Here is a 22,806-nt window from a genome sequence, read left to right on the forward strand (position 1 = left end):
CAGGACAAGTTTCTGTCATTGCGGCTGATTTTTGGCGTCAGCTTCCAGTTCGAACTTCTGCTTGTTAAATAAATTGAGCTGTCAGTGTTTTTACTCTCCACCTTCTTACTAAAAAGTGGTTTCACATCTTTGTTTGTACAGTTGCCTTTAGCGGCAGCATGACTGGTCAATGTTTCCGGTGTAGAGAGTGGTGTGCAAAAGTTTTAAACCATCAGTTGTATTTTAAAGTGGACTCAAGTAGCAGCTCTACAGTTCGTCCTCAATACTGACTTTACTTCTTTGTGGGTGAGGTATAATATGCCAAAAAACCCCCATCAGATTTGACCTGGAAGGATGTAATTTACTGCATGCAGAGCATAAAAACTATGAATATGAAATGTGAAATATATTGTGTGTTTTTGGGCACCTGAGCCTGTATTTCAACTATTGCAGAGCAAAGTAAAGAACACATTAAAAAAAAAAATCCTTAGACATTAAATCCCTTGTACAGTGAAGCATTACAGCCACATTAAGAAAAAAAAAAAAATCATTGTATTGTATTTTATTTCATGGAATAAAAAAAATACAAGAATGAAGTCTTAAAATTACGAAAATAAAGTCATTCCTGAATGAAATTATAATTACTTTATTCTAGAAATATTCCGACTTCATATTACTTGAAATTGTATGAGATTATTCACACATTGTTACGACTTTATTCTCATGTGACTTTATTCTAGTACTTTCATTTCAGTATTATTTAGTCCTAATACTCCACTGGACCTTTAAGGGAGGTTATATTTTTACATCATGACTGAAGAACTGAGGTGCTTCATTGTTTTTAGCCAAATTGCATTTGGTGATATTGCAGAGCAGGAAATGTGGAAATGAGGCTGAGCATAATGTAAAGAAATGATTCTGCATTGTACTGCATGCCACCTTATGAACAGGTGCACATTAGCATAGATGCAGCCAGAGGCTGCTCTCCTCTCTATAGCTGACTAATTATTTCTAATTACAGCAGAGCTTTCGCACATCACAGGCAGAAGTTTTCCTGGATGACATTCAGAGGGTGAGAGATGCCTGTGGATGATGACAACAAGACAAAAAGTCAGAAGCTTGTTACTGGATATTATTGCAGAAAGATGGAACGGAGCAGGTGTTTCTGTACGAAAGCTGCTCTCCTGCAGAGCCGCGCAGCAACTCAGTGGGAGAAAAACATCTTTCCTGATGCACTTGTCTCATTTTTTATTTATTTTTTTTGCAGTGATGCCTCTTCACTCAGAGGCTCTTGTTGATATTTTAAAGTCGGCACTGAAAGTGACTGACGGCTACAAAATTACTTCTCTTTGCAGCGAAGCATCCTCCCCCAATGTGTCTAAATTCTTGGGTTAGGTCATAAATACTGAAGATGCATCCAACGTTCTGTGACTCTTTGTGTTCAGCTCTTTTTCCTTCGTGTTGTATTGAACTGATCAAACTTTCTGTTTAAACCTCTGTTTATGATTTTTACAGGGATGAGAGATCAGGTGTGTTCTTAATTATACTTATTGCTGACTGACAGGTAATTTGTGCTAAATAGACGAAGGCGTTGATGGACGCTGAACAGACTGATAGGAGTATGCATTGCTTGTTTTCATTTCTCATGGTGACTAAGCTCCAATTCAGCCCATTTGATATAAGCTCAAAATCAAACATGCTTAAATTTGAGCACATTTGAATGTTTTAAACCGTTTAATCAATTTAAAACGTTTAAACTGATTAAAAATAAACTGGATTTGGCTGCAGCCGAAGACCAGAAAAAACCCTTGGAAGACCTTCACGAAAGTCTGAAATTAAGATGTATTGCAGGGAACTCTGCATCTTTGGAAGAAAAGCATAAATAAAAATGTTTGTGGCGTATATAACTTTAATTAGCAGTTATTTATTATGGTTTCGAACCTGCTGCTTGAACTTCACTTATCTGTTTTTAGTCGGTCATTTAGCGTTTTAGGTGTGTGCACAAATACAGTCAAAATGGCAGCCGTTGTGCTATGAGTGAACATTTTTTGTGCATGCCATGTTATTGAAACAATTTCAATTGTTTAAAGCAGGTGTGCTCAAACTTTTTTAGACCAAGATCTACTTTTTCTCTCACCAGCCGGCTGAGATCTACCTCATGACATGAAGACATACAAAATAAAATGAAACCCTATTGACTAATTTTCTATGCAAATATACATCAGTTATATCAGAAATGATAAAACGATAGAAAACCTCATGCAGTTTCTCCCTCAGTGAGATTCTGACACTGGGAGCAGGTCACTGGTTTCTCAGTCAGAAGCTGGTTGCAAACCTGAGGCCAGCAGGTGTCAGTCAGTTACGGTATATAACGAAATTTGATTTGATGACGTCACCATGCGAAACTGCAGCCTGATAGGCGGAACCAAAGAGCTCTGCAGAGGTAAAGGGAAATCTTCTGAATTTGGGATATAATGTAATTTGACACAATTATTGAGGTAGAAGTCATTTGTTAAAACTTAATCAAATATATGTGTCCTATTTGACGTTTGTTGTGACGTTTACTGCGAACGAACGAGGTCATTAGTCCAAGTTTGTCGTTCATTGAACGTTCAGAAACTCCAGCGGCTGTGATGAACCACAGCGAAGGTAAACAAAGGTAAAATAACCCGAACAGGTGATCAACTCAGACCACTCGCACCTTTTTGTTGGGTGTGCTTTATCGTTAAGCACACCTGTTGCCGTGGCAACCGCCTGCGCCCCGCAAGCCGAGCGAAGATTACGTTAAAAACGTAAAAAGCCCGTTACGATATCAGGTTTCCAGGCTTTATTATTTTTTTAATGAAGCTACAAACGTTTTGGATCTTTGTGAATATTTTTGATAAGCCTGTCAGAAGAGGAAGTGCCGCTCTCAGCGTCCTGGAGGCCTTCAGTTTGTCACCTGCTGCAGAGATCGACTCAAAACCTGCCCGCGATCGACCGGTAGATGGCGATCGACGTATTGAGCACCCCTGGTTTAAAGGGATAAACGATATCTTGATAGATAAGTTAGGGACCAAACCAAGGTTGCCTTGATGTAGTGAATCTGAATATAGCTTGGTCTCCTTCCTGTATAAATTGTTCCAGGTCTCTACTTTAAAATAACAACCATGTGAGTGAAAGAATTTTGCTGCTCTTGCTGCTGTTTAAGACTCAATTCAATTTAAAAGTTGAACTGTTGCACTACAGCAGTAAAAAGCAAGTGGTGGCCATCTTAAGGAAGATGACTTCCTTACTGCTACACGCCGACCTCCATGTGAACTCACATAGGGGTTAATAAAGGATTTCTAATGTCCTGAGTGTTCAGGATGAGTTGCAGTAATGTTGTCTCTCTGTGCGTTTTGCAGCGTCTGATGCTAAGGAGCAGCAGTTTTGGATCAAGCTCCAAGCTTGCGCCAGACGCCACTCTGACAGCAGTGCCAAGGTAGGAGCCACACTCTACACTCCTCATGGTACATCACAGAGTTATTTACTACATGCTGGTTGGTTCGGATTCTGGGCTTCTCTTCATCAGGAAGAGAAAAGGCGGAGAGTCTTGACATTTATCTGGGCGATTCTTTTTTTAAATATCACTGTTTTCCTTCCAGGAAGCTACAAACACAAACCGCTGTCCTCCTCATTATGTCCAAAAAGCTTGGAAACACTCGAATACTCTGGATGTAGTTTTTTAGTTTTTATCAACATAGATCATGCATAATGAGCACAAAGCTTAAACACACAACCCTTGATAATTGCAGAGATTTAAAATATCAAATTCTATTATTAAATTTTTCTGATGGACAGCAAACATTTTTGTATCCTAGATCAAATCAACTGCCTTTCACAATGTTGAAATATGTTTACAAAGTAGAAACAAAACTTCACCACAGCTTCTCTCCTTGCTCCTGTCAGTGTTTCTGTTAATCAGAGCAAACTAATGTGCAGCTGCAGACAGCGATGAAAGTCATCCAGAGAAATGCCAAGACTCTGCCTCCAGATTAATTATGTGCTGCTGACTTTCTCACCATAAGCCAATGAGAAACATGAGTAGATAAAAGAGAATTATATTAGTCATGGCAGGAAAATTAATTAAACAAAAAATCTAGTTTTTTTTCATAAATAAAATAGTCCAATATTTCTGAAAGAGATGAACACAATATGATAATCTAGATTAGATATTCTATTGTAGAATAGATTCACAAATTATCACAAAATATATGAGTGAAATATTTTTATTTGTGTAAATAAAATATTTGCACTAGTAAATATTTAAATATTTGTAAAAATATTTTGAAAACATTTACTCAAATATTAAAAAATGCACAACATGACCTAACTGCACCTCTTCGGAGTTTATCGCAATTATTTTTTTTTAAATAAATGTTTTTATTTTAATATTTAGATTTGATAACGAACATATTTGATATTTGCTCATTTAAACCCCAAATTATTCTTTCATCTGGCAGATCTTGGTTCAAAGTTGACAGAGAATCCAGCTAAAGATTAGGGTGATTGCATGGAAGCTTTTCAACCTCCAAGACTTAAAGCTCAGGGAAAAAAAATGGTCAAAAATACCAGTGGAGATATTTTTAAAAGCATATATAAAGAGTTTAATTACGTAAAATAATATAAGCTGCTATTTATTCCATAGCTGATTCACTTAATTCATTGCTTTGTGGGCGAATGAGGCTTCATGGGTTAATAAATCAGCATGGACATCTTTAATATGGTGCCTGATGATCCTCAGATATTTCTGTGCTAACAGTCTCTCTGTGGGCTGTTTCCCCATTCGACTGATCCAGTGGAGACTGAAACTTTGTTATCGAGCTCCAGCTGGAGCTCCACTGCCGGTGACGACCGTGTGAAAATCAGCAGTGCATGGAAGTGAGAATTATCCTGAAGTTTATTATTTATTTTTCAAACTTCTGGTATTAAAGTTCGACTTTCCTCAGATGAAAAAAGCATGACTCATCACTGACACCACGGGCGGCCGGGTTCGGCTTTTAGAACCAGAAATACATTTCAGAGAAATGTTTTTTTTTATGCAAACTTTGCAAAACTCAGAGTATTTTCAGTTCTGTTTTAAATTCTCATAGTCTTGCTGCAGAGTTTTCTTTCTCAAAGCAAATAATTTTGTTTACAGACACCTTTTAAAAGTTCTTCACAAGAAAACAGAAATGCATGTTTTTTTAGTTTAACTCCAGTGATGTTGTTCACTTACATTTAAATGTGGTTTTATGCCATTATTGGGCTGGAGATCTGGAATTATTTGTGTATTTTTATGCAAACTGCAGCTGGAACAAAATGCAGTTACAGAGTCACATCTGTAACTGAGACTATGTGGGAAAAATATAATCTGCTGAATTTATGTTTTTTATTTCAACATATGAGACACATGGCTTTTTAAATAAAATAAAACAGAACAAATCTTTCTTCTTGTTTGATAAACCTGGTATTTTGGGAAAGCCTGTCTTTTTTTTTAGCACAGCTTTGTAGATTTCAAGTGTCTTGAAATTAAATCTGTTGTGAATTAGTAATTTATGAACAAATTGAGTTGAATAATAAAATGAACGCCGCACTTTTCTATGACTGCGTGTTAGAGTAATGGAAAAAAGCAAAAAAAGGAAACCAGAAAGAAAGAAAACAAGGAAATTTCTGAGTTTGAAAGACAAAAGATTTGCAAGAAAAACACAAAAATTTTGAGAATAATCTGAGAAATAAAAAAAAAACCACTTGAATTTCTAAAGTCAAAAATATTAAACTTTTCAAACTCAGAAATTGTAATTATTTTTCTTGAAAATGTCTGAGTTATTGGCAGAAATGTTCTCCATCTTTTCCAATCTTCAATGCCCCTAATATACTGTCAGGGTTTTACTGACAGTATATTACATTCAAAACATTTCAAAATGTTTTAAACATTTTGAAAAATATTTAAAACAGTGTATAATTTTCCACCCACCTCTCAAAATGCATGACATTGTGTTCACATAAAATTACAATAAAGTGTGCTGAAGATAGATGGTTAGAAATTGCTGCAAGATGATATATTTTGCATCATTTCATGATAGTTCTTCAGAAATCACGTGGAAAAGCTTTCATTTGTAAAAACTGCTCATCCTTCATTTTCTCTTACTTTCCTTCAGGTGAGGAAGCTGAAGAGCTCAGATGAACACCTGAGTGTTGACCGAGCAGGAGGGGGACAAGATGTGAGTTTCATACTCAAGCTTTCCTTTTCATCACCTGCCAATTAAGCGATTAACACTCCAGACTCGCCTTGCTGCCTCATTGGCGGCTCCATTGTGGCGCACCAAACTGCACCACAGCTGGAGGAGGAAAGAAGTGAAATTACTCTGCGCAGCAGTGTTGAGAAAAGTAATAAAAAAAGGAAGAAATTAGATAAGCGAGAAAAAATGGATGGAGTTGGGAGCCAGTTTTTTTTTTCCCCTAGCAGAGAAAGGTTTCTGTTTTGTTTCTGTTAGGTGACTGTGGGACATTTCCACGGCAGCAGCTGCCACAATAGTAGTGCTGCCGTGGCTAATCCTTCCCAGAGCTGCAGTGCCACTAAGATTGTTATCACATCTACTCTGCTGATGAGGCAGCCGGCAGCGGAGGCTCGGCTGGCTCTCTGATAACAGACATGTTTGGCAGAGAATCTGAGGCAGGATTTGTTTAAGGGAATCGTTTTTTTCTCTCCCTGAGTGTTCATGAAAACCAATATTTAAAAAAAAAAAGCCATCAGATGTTTGACTGTTAGTTCAACTAGTGGGTAACTGGGAAGGTTTCCTCTCACTAAAATCTGATATGTGTGGCATGCATTTTTATTTAACCCTCTTGAGTCAATAATTACCTTTTGCTGAAATCACAGCAGCAGTTCTATTTCTTTTTGTAACTAAGTGTCTGAGAAAAAAGAAATAAACAAATAAAAAACACAAAAAAAAAAAAAAAAAAAAAAAAAACAAAAGAAAAAAACAAAACTATACAAAACCTGAATGGCCATTCAATTTGATAAATATTTACGCTGACCATCATTTGATAGAATCGCTAGAAATCCAAATGCACATATCAAAACATCAAATCTACATAATTAATACTAATTGTATTAAATATTGTAATAGATAAATATGATGCTTCACATTGATCATTTATAATCTTTAGTAATGGAGCCCTCCACAGCTACAGGTGTACAAAACACGTGGACAACAGTCTAAGGACATGAATCACAGAACGAATAATTTACATCAAATTCTCTCTTGAGTAAAAAGAGCCTCTATTGCAGTTTTGTGATATATACAAATTTTGATGGAGCCGGAAAACTATTAATCCAAAAATGAGAGATTTTTTTCAAAACTGTCATGTTTCCGTTAGGCAAATTTATTTTGTAATTCCAATTTACGCCACTGTATGGTGAATAGAAACACAGCAGAGACTGTCTGATTGTTTAGACCACAACATTTCTCTGATAAAAATAAATGTTTGATTTTCTGAGTAACTGGATATTGAGGCTCCATTAGATGCAAATTCTTATCACCACCTGTAGCAATGAGTTTATTTGTGAACTGAATCCATAGCGCTTTCACCTTTTGAATCAAATTACTTGAATAACTTTATATCTTGGTCATTACCTAAATTAACAAGGTTCAGTTGTAGCTGCAACTTCTGATTATTCTCAACTTAAAAAATGTTCAGTCACACTTTGAAACATTCAAACTGAGGAAATAAGATGAAAACTGTAGTATTCACAATTTAACACTTTCTTCAATTGTTAATTCACCTAATGAAAAAGAGCATTGGACTATTAAAAGAGATAGTAAAATCAAACTATATTCAAAGGTAATTAGTTTTTTCCTGTGGTGCAGAAAAGGAGACCGTTTAGCGTCTCACTCAGGGGAGCCATCTGCCCACCGTCGTCTGACGGCGGCGCACCTGTGAGGTGATTCAAATTTATACTTTATTTACTGGAAGCTGAAGCTGATGGAGACAAATCAAGAAGCCAAAGTTGTAGAGCGTCTTTATTGTCATATTCTTAATAGTCTGTAAGCATCTGGACTGTGAGAAGAGCTGCAGTTGTTCCTAATTTTAATGAGTTTATGATTGAGGTTAAATTGAGTTTAGTTCCTTCTTTCTTGTCCATGCTCTATTCTCCCATATAGACATACTTGGAGGGAAAACTCTTCTCACATGTTGAAAGCTTTCATCTCCTCTTTCGGCTCGTCTTTCACAATTCTTAGAGGATTTCCTCCATCCTGTCAAGTGTGAATGCCTGTAATCCAAAGAAATGCTTCTCAAAAATTATAAAATAGCCTTGTTTATCTTTTTGTCATGTGGAGAAACTAAAACAGGCATCTGACCCTGGAATCGATGTTTAATGAGCCTGAAAGTAAATGTATCTTTCAATAGGAGGAGCATGATCCTGAATCGTGTCAGGGGAAAGGAAATGATTGTTACTCCTGCTGTTCATACTTTGGTTTTATCTTTTCTTTTACAAGTTTGGGTCTTATGTTCACTTTAGCTCATTGAGGAGGTTTTCTAAAAGTTTTAAGCTTGAGATTCGGTAAGTTGAGTTTTCTTTTTTTCTTTCTTTTATAATCCATGGTGAGCCATCGCTGTGTTCATTAGAGCACGTTTTTAACCGTTACACTGCCGAGAAAACAGCTCCAGCTAAAGTCCCATCAGTGTTTCTGTTTGTTTTAATAGGATAAAAGTTTTTTTCTGGCATGACTTCCAAATGATCGATTGGTAACTTGATGATGTTTGATGTTATTCTTCTGCTCTGTGCTGTGTGGGTGCAGTGACTGCAGTTTTCTGGCTGATCTCTCATCCTTAAAAAGCCTGACCTGCTCAATCTGATTATTATTTTTTTCCGTCTGTCAGTCAGCCTTCTCTCATGTCAGAGCAAAATGTGGCAGTGGTTGATTTTCAGTGGTGGATAAAACTGGTTTCTTATCTATCGGCTGATTACCAATATCCCTAAATTAAGGAAATCAGAGCCAATTTCTACTTTGCTCCAGTTTTTGTTCTCTCTCTCGATTGGCTTGCTTAAATCTTTCCTTCTCTTCCATTTTGAAAAGCAGCTAAAAGAAACGGGTCAGAAAATCCTTGAAATTCTGACTTCAAAAATAAACAATAATCTTAAATAAATTTTTTGTTTGCATGTTATTTGTATTTTTTACATTTTTCAAACATATTTCCAGAAGTGTGTTTGAGATCAGACGCTGATGTTGGGCGGGAAGAAAGGTTTAGATTATTGAGAGCCGTCCAGTCGAGTTCTTCCTAACCAGACTCACTTCTCATGCCGTTATGGACCTTCCTTCCTGCATCGATGTGCAGCCATGTTGGAACCGGAAGAGAGCATCCTCAAATTGTTCCTGCAAAGTTAGGAGCATGAAATTGTCCAAAACAATCACTGGACATAATAAAGCATTAAGGATTCATTTCTCTTGAACACAAGACCCGCTCTTTGGTGCTGAAGATTTTATCCTTCTGGACCAAACTTAAAACTGACACAAAGCAGTCAGGTAAATGTCGTTCCCCTGGCAACTGCTTCATCCAGACTCCTGTTTTTATTCGCCAGAAAGCAAAAGATGGTTTGTCCCTCCAGAGAGCATGAGTCCACTGCTCTGGAGCTCCCTGTACACCGTTCCTCTGCTAATTTGAAGGTTGCCTAATTTTGGTTCGTTCTGCAGCCACTCTGCTACCTGGCACACTTTGCTATCAGCCACTGAAAGGTGGACATTTTGAATCAGACTTATTGCACGGCTGATCTGTCTTATCATGGTTCCACTCTGGATTTAACTGAAGTACTCAGCGACGACTCATTCTTGAATAAGTTTTTGTCGAAGCTCGTCTGGAGTTCACACACACACACATGGTGACGGGAGTGATCCAAACATCTGAACTCAATGATCCTGAGGGGGGAGTGAATACTTCTGGCAACATGTAAATAAGTTGATTTTTTTTCTTACAGGCTTGTAAGTTTTGCGGCTCTTTTCAATCTTTAAATGATTACAGTCTTTCCTGTCCGGCTGTAATAAAAACTGGCACATTTTAAATATTTCTTTACTCATTGTTACCAGAAATGTCTATAAATGTTTGTTCTGGCCATGTGTTCTTGTTTGATCTGCCGGTTTTCTTAAGAGCAAGCGGCTCCTCTTCAAAACAAAGGCTTGTTGTTTCCCCTCCCAGTCGGGGTGCTCTGGGGGGGGAGAGTTGTTAATTTGATCTGTGGTGTTTTTCACCGCTGCAGTGACCAGACCCCGTGCTCCTCTGAGGGATAAATCTATGGTGCCTTGTTCTCGGTGTGCTGCTTTAAACTAATGGACAGTAAAGAAAGAGCAGACAAGATAGCGATCTGACTTTTGCTGCCTGTGTGAGCACAGAGGTCAGCCAACTGAGGATTCAAAAGGGGAAGAGGCCGAGGCGTCAGCATGAAGGATGTGATGTGACTTCACTGCAGAGAGAGACGAAAAAAAGCCTGACTATGCGTTTGCATAGAGCCTAGTTGTAAATAATTACAAAAAACAGATCAGTAAGGACAATAAGTCCTGGATTTGTATGTTGAAACAAAGAATACGTGGTTCAAACTCAGTTTTGCTGTTCTGGTGGGAGGTTTTTCCTCGTCTCTTCCTGTTTAAAGGGAAGTTCTCCCATCAACGGTCACCTGACTCTTTGAGCGTGATGAGGACATGAGGACTCGGAGTCAATGAGAAGCAGCGCAGTTTGCTGGCTTCCTCACCCAGAAAAGTTTTTTTTTTCTACAAATGGTCCTTATTGTTTGTGCCTTAGTGTATTTTGCACATTTTCATACGTCCATTTGGGTCTCTGCTGCTTCTAAAAACAGGTTTCTGTGATTTTAGAGTCTGGAAAATGATCAGTTTCAAAATCCTTCTGAATATAATGTCACAGATCAGCAGCTCTGACTCTCAACTAGCAACTCCTGCCTGTTACCTAGCAACACCAGCAGAGCTTCGCTCATCACCTAGCAACCCAAGCGGAGTTCCAGCACATTTGGTCAGCTGGTCTTTCCGCTGTATGCACCTTATAGTGTTGTTGACTTACTATTCATAAACCACTTGCTACATTTGCTACATTTCCTGTTGGTTGTGCAGGAGGCTCTACTTATGCTTTTCACAGCACTACAGTTATATTGTCATGCATCGGTTTGCAGCCTTTTTGATGTGGAAGTGTAAACATTGAGATACGGGCCGTGGCCAGTAGCAGCTTATTTGGATTTAAAGTGTCAAGAGGCTCTAAAGCAGCTGAACGGATCTCAAGAAAGGCAGAACTGACCAGACGAAAATCTCAACTCAGAATGATTTTGTCCAAAAAAATTGTTCATCATGTTTTGTAGCCTGTAGACTCAGTTCAAGGAAGCATAATAGCTCATCCTAATATTTATTTTCTTTTTATTAATAGTTGGGTTATTTATTTAAACCTGCAAGAAATAAACAGCAGTAGACTATTCTGTACATAAAGAAATTAAATAAGATTTTTTTGCACATTTGCATAAAATCACAACAGATTAAATTATTTGTTCATTGTGTTCCACATAAGACTGTACATTTGGTTTATGTGTAGAGATCATTGCTATTGATTCATTTAATGAAAAGTTGTGCTGTTTCACAGGCTTCAGTCTGACTGATCATATGGAAAATCCCCTCACAACATCCCATCCTCCATGTTTTCCCTCTGCCATAGCAAAGGAAATTAAGATACTTATTCCCAAATAAAAATGTTCACATAAACGAGCTTTGGCCATACTTTTTACTTATTTGAAAAAAAAGTTTACAAAGTGAAAAGTTTGTCCAAGTAGAAATTTGAGTAGAGATGCTTTTCCGTGTTTATTTATTTATTTATTTTGCTGTACATTGAAAAACTTAAGGCTTCCAGGACGAACTGGACCTGAAGCAAACTTTAAATTTATTCAAAACTTCCTGGCACTCATAAATTCCTACATGACTCACACTCTCCCTTCCTGTGTCGTCTCCTGCCTCCTCTTCTTCCTCCTCTTCCTCCTCCCCCAGGGCTCCTCATCATCTGGTCGGACACGTAGCTTCTCCCTCCTCCCACACCTGACTCCATCTTCATCCCGAGCTCCCAGAGGCACCAGGGCCACTCGGCCGCGCCCGGCAACATCGTCACCATCACCCACCACAAGTCCCCAGCTGCAGCTCGCCGGTCCAGGAGTCAGTATCCAGGACAGCTGCTGGAGGTCAAGGAGGTGGGTGACGACGGCAGAGCACATTCAAGTGTTTTATTTTAGAAAAAAGGGTAAAGATGGCTGAAAAAAAAAATCTGGTGGATGAAGAGCCACAAGTCAGCAGTTTTTCAGTTCCTTTTTGTGATGAAACTAATATTTCTTCCAAGGTGTACTCATTTAAAAGTTGTCTCATTCACACGATCGCATAGGGAGTTTGAGATTTTAAAGATTCTGCATGGAAATAAATTTCGCAATAATTGCATGAACGTGTCAAGTTTAAGGTGACCAGCCAACATGTTGACTGCACAGGAGAACTAACTGAATTTTAATATCATAATATGAAAATATAGATAATATTTCTGAAAACTGTCATGAGATTTACATTTTATCAATCCACGTTTTCCTGACTTACTTCTCCCTCCAATACAAGAATTACTGAAAATATGGATTAAATGTAGGCAGACTTAGTCTGTTAGTCCATTTAAGTGATTAAAAAATGTCACTGACAAGCAGAAGATCAATTTATGACACCTGACTAAGCAGTTTGTTGTTATTGTGATATTGTAATTACTAATGGTCTTTATTTACAAATCAACCTGCTTATGTTTTAGAGATTTCCCCTTCCCACAATTTTGTATTTGGGTTATTGTTGGAGTTTTTAAACATTGATGGCCTTTATTTATTATATGCAGCAAATGGTCCAGGAATCAGATTGTTTGCAATTGTTTTGAGGACTGCAGCCTCTGCATACGGTGCAGCAGCTCTACCTCTGCACGCCAGAGACTTGTTGATTTTAATTTTAGGTTTAAGCCTCCATAGCTTCATTTTAGTATTTCTAATTGCAGTTTGTGATTGTTTACGGTTCAAATGGAATTAAAAGCAGCAACATTTTGTTACATTTTAATTCTGTTCGTAGAGACACTACAGTGATTCAACAGGCTATAAAATGAGCTGGTTAAAACATACTTAACTGTATTTTTATGCATACTTTACTTTTTTTTTTTACTCTACCACCATTGTTGCTAAAACTACAGACAGAAAATCCATTGTGAAATGTTAAAAGAACATTTCTAAACAGTTTTATTCTCCAGCGAGGGTCATTTATAAATTTATTTAATGTCGCTGCTTCTCTTCCTGGAAGTGGATTTTCCAGCAAGAACTCCTTGAGGTCCAGAAATCTCAAAATCAATCTGAAAATCTGACTAATTAGTCACCAAACAAAACTTCAAGTTCAAATTAATGTCACCAATCCAGGCATTAATTATCATTGGACCTACTTAGCTTTTGCTTTTAGTATTTTTCACATAGAACCTCTTTGTTTTTGCTTTAGATGGTGGAAAAGTAAATTTTTGTTTCTGTTCACTTGATTTTGCGATGCATTGTTCAGCTTCTAGAAAACAATAAAACATGTCTGTATTTTCTATACGAACTATTATACTGTTAAATTTGATTGCTTTCATAAATGTCTCCCTGTTTACCTTTCCCTTCTTTTTATTTTTTTCTTCCTCTCATGCTGAGAAAGTCTGACATGCGAGGAAAAGACGATGAGAGCAGAAAGCGCTAGGATGTGTTCTTTAGGAAGCCACGTTGTTGTGAGAGAGCAGACTCCCTCTATCCTGGTGTGAATGGTATTTCCTGCTTCGTTCAGAGTTTTGGCAGCTGGTCTTTTCCTCCATGTGATCAGATGACACCTGGTGATGCTTTGATTTTATATTAGACTTTTAGGATCTTGATACAGTGCAGACTTGTAGTTAACGTTTTTATTTTTTCTTTGAAAATACTTTTTAGGTAAATTTGTTAGCGTTTTATAGTTCCCTGACAAAGACACCAGTCATGTAAAAAAAAGTCAAATGAATATGAATGATAGAAAGAGCTGTTGGATTGATTTTGTTTTTGTTTTTTTCAGTGGAAATTATCAGTGACTTCAGTGTTGTTTCAAAAACTTTAATTAAAAAAATTCTGTTTTATGATTTCAACCATTTAAACACCTTAGAAATACAAAAAGAGAGTCCCAAAATGGCTGGATGAGTCTCTAAGTCATGTAGCTCTGCCCCTCCCTCACCTGTTGCTTCCACTGCCGATCAGCTGGCTGAAAGAAGACTGCTGTGTTCCTTGGTTTTGTGACAAGTAAGGTTTTCATTTTCGACAAAGTTCTGGCTTGTAGTCTAAGATAGTTGAATAAATTTCTTTGTCAGACGTTGAAAAATATTTTAATGAAGCGTGAGAGGAAAAGTGACTGCAAGAGTTCAGTCACAAGATGACGATGAAGAGAAATGACGTCACTGTTGAAATGCCGAACTTGAGCCTCATCTGAACCGCACAACTATTAAAGTATCTTGAGTTTAAGTTTACAAACTGTAGATTTATGTGGCTGTTTATCCAGGGAAAAGGAGGAATGCTGAGCTTTTGTCTGAGATCAGGACAAACCAGCAGCTTTAGAGAAATTTAAAATGGTTGTTATAAGCCTGTAAATCATCACAGCAGTGAACAATCTCTTTGACAAACAGAGAAGAGTAAAATTCTGTTTAAAATTTCATTCTCACCATCTCCAGCTGCAGTTTCCTCTGTGGTCTGACTGTTGACTCCCTGCTTGACTTTTTTGCCGCAACATAAATTATGTCCTATTTCTTCAATTTTGGGGTTTGTTTCTCTTGGATCCAAGATGTCAATTGTTTTATGAACTTTGGATAAATGTTATGTTTATTCACCAGTAGATGATTCTGCAAGCTTTTAAAATATTTCTATTAAAAAGTCATTTTTTAATGAAGAAACCTGTAATCAGTGTTACACAGTTCCATACAGAGCCTTTACATGCATCTTGTTTAATATTGTAGAGCTGTTTTATTTTATTGGCCATGACTCAAAACATTTTTAGTATCTATCTGCTTTGACAGAAGATCGTGCTTTTTGCCCTTTAAGGTGAAAACAAGGTCTTTTTCACTTACTGAGAGAATCTCATTATTTACTAATCTGAGGTGACAACGATGATTTCCCCAGATTATCCTTGAATGCATGAAATATTCAGCCCTTTTCCATTTTATTGTCTTTTGCACCATTTTAGAGGATAAATGCAAATATTTGCAAGCCTCTTAGAAGTTGGAGTTTGTCATTAGATTGAACAAAGTTGGTACTTTGAATTCTCATCACTTTCTCTCCGTCGTCGGTCGTCCGGCTGCTGATGAATCTTTGGTCGCGCTGACGAGTCATTCTTCCTTTTCTGCTTATCTTCTGGGAGAAGATTGTTTTTCTCTGTCACTTCTTAATGAGCTGTCTTGAGTCAGTTTAAGGTGATTAATTGCGATACGTTGTTTGGTTTTATGGGGTGAAAATGATGACACATTTGTAAATAAACCAAAAAACGTTTATTTCTGTTTCTTTTTTGCTTCCAGTCTATTGTTTAGAGACACAGAGTGCTGTTTGGATTATTGCCAGGCTGTTGAATGATAGCGATAAGATGACTGATCAGTCAGGAAGGAAGGAAAAACATGGACAACAGGCTTTCTTGTGGAGATGTTCTTGTGGAGATGTATTGAACCTGAATGGAAAGCATTAAATTCCCACAAGATATTTTTTGACATCTTGTTCTTGTTGAGCTTTAAAACATAAACTTTCCATGCAGTTGTGCATAATATCTGTGAGGTTCTTCAAACTGTAGAGATCGTTTGACCTGAAAGATGTTGTTTATGCACGCTTAGGAATATTTTTATGCTTTAAAAAAGGTCAATGCTGGGATTCTTAGTGTTTAAGAATCCCATTTCTGAAGGAACGGTGTCATATCTCTTGTCCTAACATTTAATCAATGAGACTTTCTTTCTCTTTTTAAGAAAGCCTCGTCGATAAAACTCCAGCTTTTCTATAATTTGCTTTTTTTCTGAATATTTATTTCCATTGTCTACCTCAATTATGAATAATTCAGTCATAAAAACTCTCCTATCTGAATAGATTAGCAGTGCTGTCTACAGTTCACAAACAGCCAAGTTTTAAAAAGCCTCTTTAGTCTCTTTCTGGCTCCCAGTCTGTCGCAAAGATGTATTTCTGTGCCAAACACAAACAAACATCGCATATTTCAGCTGCAGCAAGATGATTTTCAAGGAGCTATCAGGCATTTAGAGAACTTGTACCCTGTGTACCAACTCCGCTTTTTGGTTTAATTGGTGGAAAGTTTTTTTTAAAGGCCAACACTTCTGCTTTGGTTCTCTGTTTGTCCATTTTCCAAATTTTCTTAAGGAAACATTGCACTATATAAAGTCATGGTGAGGTACAAATGAGGAAAAACTATTGAACAAAAACTGAATTATTTTGGATTTTTTAAAAATTATTTGCGAGAGTAATGCTACCTTGGCTTGTCTAAAAAAAGAGCCATGAAGTTGTTTTGTTTTACCAAGTGGGAATAAATGAGATTAATTTTTATTTTTTCCCCTTACGACTGGGGGAACTGTTAATGTTGCCCTTCTGAGGCACAAGTCAGTTTCTTGTAACAGGATCTGATAGAGGGGAGTTTTTCCTGTCCACTGTCGCCACATGCATGCTCTGTTGGCGTAAAGTCAGCAACACAATCCGTATGATTGCTTACTGTCGCTGCATCCTCATCCAGGAGGAATGAATGCTGGAAATCAACGACTCAATGCCATCAGCTGAGTTTCCTTAGATAGAAAATTTCTCTAATTTGAATAATGAGCTGTCTGATTAAAAAAAAATTATGTAAGTATGATTGGGTTGAAATAACGTTTTCTATAAGATGCCTTGAGATGACATGATAGGAATTGGCACTGTAAACTGAATTGAGCTGAAAAGAGGAAAAGAGGAGCTTCAGGTGCAAAAAGTTACAGCTTTTCATCAGCGCTATCTGTATGTCTTGGTGTTTTTGGATGGTGCAAGCAAAGTTTTTAGCCTGACACAGTCAAAAGCTCTTATCTACAGATATCAGACCATCATCTTCTTCTGGTTTCATGCAGGAACAGAGTAGCTTTGTTTGTCGACTTTTTATTGAAGAACAACACAACTAGTTAAAGTGTATTTATAAGTCTTTTAAAGAATCGTTCATTTCAAGCAGATTGACATTTTTTTCGCTTCTTTAGCTGGCTGAGTGGAAGCTATTAATCTTCTGCAGCTCCAACTCGTTCTGCTTAAATTATCTCTCCTAAATGATTCACTAAATGACAGAAAGAGAGCAACTAGTGATCAACATGAGTGGAGAACACGTCCAAGTTCTCAAGAGCGGACAGTTTTAATAAACGGCATGCAGAACGTGTAATCGCTAAGCAAAACAAGCTCTACTTTGGTGTGCTGTGCTCCTCCGAAGACAGACGAAACGTGGCTCTGTGTGATTTATGTTCTCTCTGTTTTGGTTCAGAAGAACTGGGTCGCCGCTCACTCTGACCTGATTCAACTCCCCCGTCATTTAACTTCCTCTCTCCCTGCCTCCTACTCCTCGTCATTTGATTCTTTTCTTCCTCTGTTCTTACAAGGCCAATAAACTTTCCTGACAAGTTTTAACAGAATCGGTGGAGCCTTCATGCGTTGATATATGCAGAGCAATACTCAGTGGAGACCAGGAAGCTGTGCTTTGTTGATCATGCAATGGATTTGTGGTCTTATCAGCATCACAAATGTGTCCTATTTTGGACACGTTGCTGTTGAATGTTTGTGTTTATCACAGCTGCAAATTAAGACTGTTGAGGCGATTGCCGGACCTTGCATAAATATGTTTTAGTTTGGTTATCAGTCGATAACTTTAAGCATTCAGATCTGACTTCAGAACAAGTATATCCAAGATCAGCTGTCTTTGTAAACAAATGATGCAGACCCATCCAGTGGACTCTCAGACCTGCTGATTTTGTTGTAAAATTTCACTGTGAAATACAAAACCATGTTTTGTTATCTAGGTTTTAAAAATCCTGCATTTTTTGGGGGTGGGGTGCGTCTCATGGTGCATGTTCATTGTTTTAATTAATAAGTTTTGCTTTTTAGTAAGTTTAACAACAAAAAATGTTGCAGAAGAAACGAACGGTAGATTTTAACCAAAGCTCTCCACACCAAAGCGGTGCAGGAATTTCTTGGTTTGATGACAAAAAATAAGCTTAAAAACTCACTTTGTTGGTTTTGAACAGCATTGTAGGGAGTTGGCAAGTCAACTGATCATATAATTATACTGTTTGGAAACCTGGTTGTTAAAAACTACCATTAAATAAATCACCAGGCAGCCTCACACGCTGAAAAGGTATATTTTCAGACTTAATATTTAAGGATAATTATTATTATTGTAATTTAGTGATGTTAAAGAGGTGACTTGTGCAAGTTTACCATTGTATTTATCCAGGCTTTTCACAAATATATTGTAAACAATAGTCCATTATTGATTATTTTTGTAATATAACTTTCAATTTAATACATTAAACTACATCATTTTTCCACTTTGTAAATAAGAGGATGACACTTAGCAGCATTATAAGTCAGGATATAAATAAGAATTAAATTTAAGAATCTTAGAAATAATAAATACAACTATTTTTCAACATCATTCAGGAATAAAATGCTCCTAATTCATATTTAATAAATTTATATACAATATAATCACAGTCATAATAAAGGTTTGAGTATAAGAGGGGCAGGAAATCATACGATCTTGAATCTTCCACCTGCTCCTTTTCGAACAAAATTATGTAAGATTGCATCTCAATGGGCATCATTTATTTTTTTTTTTTTCTGTTTTTACTCTTTATGTGTTCATAAATAAATAAATAAATAAAGTACCTCGGGGTGCAGGTCCAGTTAGGGTTTAAAATTTTAAACATGACAATCCTTGTGGTGCTAAAACCTCTGGAAGAAGCGCTGACGTCACAACGCATCAGAGCGGCGTGGCGTCGAGTGTTGAGGGATCTGTCACGCTGTCACCTTCCATCCGTCTGTCTCCCGCTCGATGTGAGGTGCTGGTCAGATCACATGACCGTCCAATACTTCAGCCCTCGCTCCACCGCAGCAGAGACAGATGATTGGGTCTCTTCTATTTCTGGAAACATCAGCAGCTTTGTTGGCTCCAGCGAGCGCTGCGTCAGTGAGAAGTGTTTGGGAAAGCAGCGGGATCTGCCTTTGCTGTGAACTTGTTCACCCTGAGCAAGTCACAATCTCAGTTTTTTGGTCTGGACATTAAAACTGTGAATATTTTAGCTCTCATACCACTTCACATTTCTAGCCAGTCTGACGTTTCCCTCTTAAGAAAAATTCATAATGAACCTGTTGAATGTCTTTTCTTGCGTCGGTGGGAGAGAACACAGTTCAAGGAAGGTCTTGAACAGAAAGGAGTGAGAAATATGCAAAACATGTTTGTTAAATGTTTTGAACAAAATCATTCCTACAGTTATACAACCGTACATCTTTGAAAAGCAGAAAAAGAGCCTTTTGCACAACAAACAGGAATGCAGGAAGTGGTTTCTGGATGGTAAGTCAACAGAAAAGTACTTGTCTTTTCCAGTAGCCGTTGTGCAGCGAATGCAGAGATAGAAACTCTGCGTTTCACCTCTGCTTCAGGTCAGACGTCCTGAAGCTCAGCTGGGCTGGGTTTTGTGGGAGATGCTCTTTCTGACAATCCAATCTGAAGGTTTTTGAAATGGATCTTTTTCCAGAAACCAAACAATATTAACCTCACAGCCAAGAAATGACTGGGTCTTTTTTTTTTAAGTAGTAGTTGAGACACAAATGGAAGTACACTAACAGAAAAATTGGAAATTTCACATAATATGTTCCTTTTAATGTTATTTTCTTAGTCCTCAAGAACAGAGAAATATATTTTTTTTACAGGGTTGCAGAAATGCATGAAATTCTTGCAGATAATCAGCTCTCCTGTTCTCCATTTAGATTCTGCTTTATGTTTATCTTCAGTCTTTCTGAAGCCTTAATTATTTTGATCTGCATTTGTTCTTTTCTATGCATTTTATTTAACACTTCATCTGCTCCTAAATTTGTCTTTTTGTGCTTGGATCCCTTCAGCACTACCTGCTTTCTCATGCTTTGCTCAGTCAATTTATATCCTTGTTTAAAATCGCCTGCATCTCCAATTTACTTTCCCTCCCTCTTCATATATTTTATGCGTATACTATATTTTGGCTCAAAGCTTAATAATAATAATAATAATCCTTTTTTCCCAGCTATGTGTAAAACTGTCATGTTTGGCTTGCATCAAGAAAAGTGGCTTCATTTTACTGAGCCCTATAAAACCCAGTGAGTCGTGTTACATCAGAGCAACGTTTGTTTTCCCCTGCAACTCTTATTGTTGCATGGCAACAAATTTGTTCTCCAACTTTCATTGCCGCACACTAATGACCCTTTCAGTGAGTAATGGACCTCAAGGCAGGTTATGATTTACTGGATTATTAGTGTTACATAGATTCAATTACACTTCTGAAGGTTTTTTTTTGTTTGTTTGTTGTTGCATCACTTTTTGCTGCTCTTAAAAACCTTCAATATTTTAATCCTAGAGTACATCTTCCTGTAACAAAGCTCTCCTCTTTGGGGGCTTTATTACACACTAAGAGGTGTAATTATTTTTTCCAGATGAACCACAGGAGAAATTTGATTGATGTTAGAGGAATTTGTATGATGAGATCACAGCGTTTGCTCTGTTTAATCAGTTTAATGCAGAATTGCAGCATCGTTGCACTTTGATGACCAACAACAACAAGCTCTTGAACAAACTTCAAGATTTTGGTTGGTTACTGTCAATTTAAGAAAAGAATGTCTTTTAATATTTTCTGCAAATGTAAATGTTTGGACAATCTCTGCCTGAAAACATTGAAATGTTGGTAAATGAGGTAGTGGGGAAAAAAAAAACATATTAGCATGCATGTACTTTAAATGAATGAAAAGCTTTCTGTTTCTCTGAACAGCTGTGTCTCTGAACACATGTGATGCAGGATCACATGTGTTCCCAAGGTTTGTGTGGGGAAACAAGTGTTTGTGAAGCCATACAATATTAATGAACAGAACATTTCCGAACTGATAAACAACCTGGATTTATTACCCCTGAGAGGAGCTGATTACCTGTGAGCGAGAAGCAGCGTTGTCTCCTTCCCTTTGCGATGCATTTAGACTCTGATAAGCGAGTCAGGCTGGAATAATTCTCCCAGGGAGAAATCTCTGTTTCTGGAGAAAGTTTTCTGTTCAGAAAAGTTTTGTTTGTTTCCTTTTTTAGAATCAAACAGACGTTTCTTTATGGGGAAGACTTGTTGCCTACAGCTAAGATGGAGACAATGTCACTGGATTTATTGCTCAGTTGTACCACTGCTTGCACAGTTAACACTATGGTTGTGTTGGATGTTGAAAGTAGAAACTGTGACATTTATTTATGTTTATTTTATGCATGTAGGTTTTCTTTTTTTTATGCTTCTTTCAGTATTTAGTAGTTATTTTTCACATTTAACCTTCCTCTCTGAACAACAGGACAACCTAAACCGGTATGTTTTTATGTCTTTAATTATTCATCGTTCACAGATTCTTTTTTATGACGCCTCTACCTCAATCCAGCGTTCTTCCCTCAATCTTTCGTTATGAGGTGAAGCAACAAATGCCTTTTCTACAGGGAGAAAACCAGACTTGTTCAATTTCGCCCAAAGCCAAATTACTCTGATTGCCTCTGAGTAACATGACCTCTGTAAGTTGTTTTTAAGTCTTTGCCTGCAGTTTTTTAGATGAGAGGAAATATTTTTTGAGTTTTTTTGTGTTTCTAGTGAACAGGAAGAAGGGCAGAGAGAGAAGAGTCAGTCCAGAGGTCGCGCTAGACTTCTTTCGCTGTCCGTCATTTTGACTAACAATGTCCTGTTTTGTTCTATTTTTATCCATTTAATTCCAATTCATTTTTATTTCAACAAACTGAACAGATAATCCACATTGTGTCCACATCAAGCTGAATACATTTAACTTTTTCACTGGAGTGATGAAATTATATGCTTTGTGTTTTTGGATCACCGATTTACTTATTCCTTTTTGACAACTAGTAGGATTATTTTGTTTAAAGTTTTCCATTCCAGTGTTATTGGTCATATAAAAAAATAAAAATTAAAAAATGTCAAGAAGGTAAGATAATTGCATTTATAGAGCACATTTTGAGCAACAAGGCAGTTCAAAGTGCTTTAAAGGGATTAAAAGGAGATACAAACAAAGCAATAAACCAAACGAAAGAGCAAAAATAAAAAGCAAAAAATGATAAAACTACATATTGGTTCTCCATATTTAACAAGAATAAAATTTTTTTTTTTCCAATTTTATGTTTCTTTTTTTTTATTTTTTTATTTTTTGCTTTGTCCCTTTGACTTTAAAAATGTGGCCCTTACTGCAAACTTTGAACTTAAAAATCATTGGGCGCCCCCAGCAAGCTCTTGCAGCTGTCAGTTTGGAAGTGCATGCTTCATTAATCAGAAAGAAACTGAACTGTACAAATCAAACATTCACAGCATTCATGTGGAAGGAGGAAATATTTTGAAACTGTTAAAACTCAAACAAAAGACAGAGCAGATTCGGTAATATTTTGCAAGCTTCTCAGAGACGATGTCGCGTTAGCTTCGCTCAGTTCTATATGAAAGAACAGAAAAATGTTTGAGACTGTGCACAGAGACTGTGAC

At 37.1% G+C, this 22,806-nt stretch overlaps 1 pseudogene; it reads left to right on the top strand.

Moving 5' to 3' along the window:
* LOC129357482 (oxysterol-binding protein-related protein 10-like) overlaps positions 1-22,806 on the top strand; it is a 46,031-nt pseudogene that overhangs the window by 21,519 nt on the left and 1,706 nt on the right.

The sequence above is a fragment of the Poeciliopsis prolifica genome, unplaced genomic scaffold (genome assembly GCF_027474105.1).
Source record: "Poeciliopsis prolifica strain line A6 unplaced genomic scaffold, Auburn_PproV2 SCAFFOLD253, whole genome shotgun sequence".
In the NCBI taxonomy this organism is placed as follows: Eukaryota; Metazoa; Chordata; class Actinopteri; order Cyprinodontiformes; family Poeciliidae; genus Poeciliopsis; species Poeciliopsis prolifica.